A 3831-nucleotide genomic window follows, 5' to 3' on the forward strand; every position below is an offset into this window, starting at 1 on the left:
AAAATCGGCGAATATTGCCATCATGCACCTTTGGAAGGTTGCAAGAGCATTGCACAAGCCAAACGACATTCGTCGATAAGCGAAGATACCAAAAGGACATGTGAACGTTGTCTTTTCTTGGTCATCAGGATGAATTGGTATTTGAAAGAAGCCTGAGTAACCGTCCAGATAGCAGAAATGAGAATGCTTGGCTAATCGTTCTAACATCTGGTCTATGAATGGTAAAGGAAAATGATCTTTTCGGGTTGCTTTGTTTAGCTTCCTATAGTCAATGCACATTCTCCAACCCGATTCGATTCGTTTGGTTATAGTTTCTCCTTTTTCATTTTCGATCACGGTTATACCCCCTTTCTTTGGTACTACGTGTACAGGGCTAACCCATTTGCTATCGGATATAGGATATATGATACCTGCCTCTAATAATTTCGTTACTTCCTTCTTTACTACCTCACTCAGGATCGGGTTTAGTCTCCTCTGATGTTCCCTAGAAGTTTTACAGTCTTCTTCTAGCATGATGCGGTGCATACAAATAGAAGGACTTATCCCTTTAAGATCGTTGATGTTGTATCCTAGTGCGGTTGGATATTTTCTTAAGATATGTAGGAGTTTTTCAGTTTCGAGTTTTCCTAGGTCTGCATTTACTATCACTGGTCGTTCAATTTCTAAGTCTAGGAATTCATATCTCAGATTTTTGGGAAGTGTTTTCAGGTCGAGGGTTGGTTTCTTGAGGCATTGCGTAGGATCCGATGTTATTGCTAAACATTGGTTAAGTCTGTCTTCTACACGACAGTCAGACAATTCGTCATTTTCTAATTCTGTTTCTTTTATGCATTCGTCGATGATATCCATGAAGTAACATGTGTCATCTATTGCAGGTGCTTTCAAAAATTTGGAAAGAATGAACTCAATTTTCTCTTCTCCTACTTCGAAAGTGAGTCGTCCTCGTTTTACGTCTACGATAGCATCGGCGGTTGCTAAGAATGGTCTTCCCAATATAATGGGGGTAACTTTATCTTCTCTTCAGTCCATAATTATAAAATCGGTTGGGATGTAGAATTGACCTATGCGCACGGGAACATTTTCAAGAATTCCTACGGGATATCTAACAGAACAATCTGCTAATTGCACAGACATTTTAGTTGGTCTTAATTCTCTCATTTCAAGTCTCTTGCATATGGACAAGGGCATAACACTGATACCGGCTCCTAAATCGCACAAAGCTTTGTCTATGACAAATTTTCCTATGTGACAGGGTATAGAGAAACTACCAGGATCTTTTAGTTTAGGAGACATATTTTGGATTATCGCGCTGCACTCAGCAGTGAGTGTAACGGTTTCGCTATCTTCAAGTTTCCTTTTATTAGAAAGAATTTCTTTTAAGAACTTAGCATATGAGGGCATCTGTGTAATAGCTTCTGTAAAAGGAATGATGACGTTTAATTGTTTCAGTAGGTCAACAAATTTTTTAAATTGGCCCGCGTCTTTGGTTTTAATTTGCCTTTGAGGATAAGGGATAGGTGGTTTGTAAGGTGGCGGAGGTACATAAGGTTCTTTCTTTTCTATGGTTTCCTTATTACACTCTTCCTTTTCCTTAGGTTTACTTCATCCTCAGTTGACTTTTTAGAGTTTTGGTTTTCAATCCTTGGGTCAGGCGGTCCTTCTACCTCTGTTCCACTTCTTAATATAATTGCATGAGCGTGGCTTTTCGGGTTAGGTTGGGGTTGTCCAGGAAATGTACCAGTTGGGGGCAGCAGTAGGCGCTTGTTGTTGAGCTACTTGCGAGATTTGTGTTTCCAGCATTTTGTTATGGGTAGCCAGGGCATCTACTTTACTTGCTAGTTGTTTAATCTGTTCGTTAGTGTGTACATTCTGGTTTAAGAACTCTTTATTGGTTTGCTGTTGAGAAGCTATGAAGTTCTCCATCATGATTTCCAAGTTGGATTTCCTAGGAACGTTATTGTTAGGTGTAGATGGGGTCGGCTTTTGATATCCAGGAGGTATAGCTGGGGCTTGACTGGGAGCTTGACCTGGTGCGTATAAAGCATTATTACTCTTATATGAAAAATTAGGATGGTTCTTCCAGTTTGAGTTATAGGTATGCGAGTAGGGATTTCCTTGAGCATAGTTCACTTGCTCTGCTTGGATTCCTGTTAGGAGTTGACAATTTGTAGGAGTGTGACCTTGAATTCCATAGACTTCGCAATTTTGAGTTACGGCAACCACGGTGGCTGGAGGTGATACATTCAAACTTTCAATTTTCTGGGCAAGAGCATCCACTTTTGCATTAACATGATCAAGGCTACTTATCTCGTACATGCCCCCTTTTGTTTGAGGTTTTTCTACCATCGTTCAGTCGCTTCCCCACTGATAATGGTTTTGGGCCATGCTCTCGATAAGTTGATAAGCGTCAGCGTAAGGTTTATCCATAAGCGCACCACCTGCGGTGGCGTCTATTGTTAACCTTGTGTTGTACAAGAGACCATTATAGAAGGTATGAATTACTAACCAGTCCTCTAAACCATGGTGTGGGCAAAGTCTCATCATGTCTTTGTATCTTTCCCAAGCTTCGAAAAGAGACTCGTTATCTTTCTGTTTAAATCCATTTATCTGGGCTCTCAACATAGCTGTTTTGCTTGGAGGAAAATATCGGGCAAGAAAGAATTTCTTCAACTCATTCCATGTGGTGACTGAGTTGAAAGGAAGAGACTGAAGCCATCTTCTAGCTTTATCCCTTAACGAGAAAGGAAAGAGACGAAGTCGAATTGCCTCTGAAGTGACACCATTAGCTTTAATAGTATCAGCGTATTGGACAAATACGGATAAATGAAGGTTTGGATCCTCGGTAGGATTTCCAGAAAATTGGTTCTGTTGCATTGCCTGCTGTAGCACCTTAAATTTGCACCCTACCATTTTGTACATTCATTTCATATTAGGTCATAGCATTAACAATGTCCACTGCATAACATTGCATTGTCCATTTGCCCAAGTGCAAGCTCAGTTGATGAATCAGGTCTAACTGATCAGGAGAATCAGTCAGTCAAACAAGCAAGTGCCATTTTCATTGAGACAAAGCCCTAGGGTTGATTTTTCAAGCTCATATGGTCCAAGGATCATTTTGAAGTGGTTTGGCCAAAGATTGGATGCTCAGAAGTCACCAGTCATTGTTCAGTCAACCAGAAACCCTAGAAAGTCAACTGTGGTCAACTGTGCCTGATTTTATGGATTGGAAGGTGGGAAATGGTTTGAAAGGCCTCATTCATGTCCATATAAGTCTCATTTGACATGCCAAAGACCAAGGTTGAAGATTTGGAGGCCAGACAGAAATTTTCCAAAAATAGCAGATGACCTGTAATCTCAGCTGCCCAAAATGGAAACTTTTTCTCCTCAAAACAACTTCATCATACAAGCTTCAAATGGAATTTTGTCCAACATGAAAGTTGAAGATCTTGTTCTCACCTTTCCAAAAAGTCCAAGAACTCAAAAATCCAATGTGTGGTTTGCAAAATATGGCTCAGTGAATTTCAGAAAAGACCCGTAATCAGGAGGCCGTAACTACCACATGGATTGTCCAAATTGCAAGTTCTTTATATGCACAAACTCCATTTAATATGTACTTTCATGGTGCGTAATTGGATTTCTTCAAAAGTGGTCAATGCAAAAGGTCAAATTTCAACTGGACTGTTAAATGAACCAGGGGCAAAATCGTCCAACTTGTGAAATAATTGGAATTTTTGAGTGGGGATTTTTGTAACACCTCATAAATGGCATTTGAAATTTGTTGGAATATTCACAACATGCCTAGGCCTTGTGGTTTGGAAATTGGCTTTTGAA

General features: G+C 40.0%; 1 non-coding gene across 1 annotated transcript; it reads left to right on the forward strand.

Annotated features, from left to right (window-relative positions):
* The first annotated feature begins 2515 nt into the window (after positions 1-2515).
* On the forward strand, positions 2516-2622 carry LOC127133412 (small nucleolar RNA R71). The gene has a single exon (XR_007807389.1). It is a non-coding gene; the product is annotated as a small nucleolar RNA R71 (small nucleolar RNA).
* Positions 2623-3831: the final 1209 nt, after the last annotated feature.

The sequence above is a fragment of the Lathyrus oleraceus genome, chromosome 3 (assembly GCF_024323335.1).
Source record: "Lathyrus oleraceus cultivar Zhongwan6 chromosome 3, CAAS_Psat_ZW6_1.0, whole genome shotgun sequence".
Classification (NCBI taxonomy): domain Eukaryota; kingdom Viridiplantae; phylum Streptophyta; class Magnoliopsida; order Fabales; family Fabaceae; genus Lathyrus; species Lathyrus oleraceus.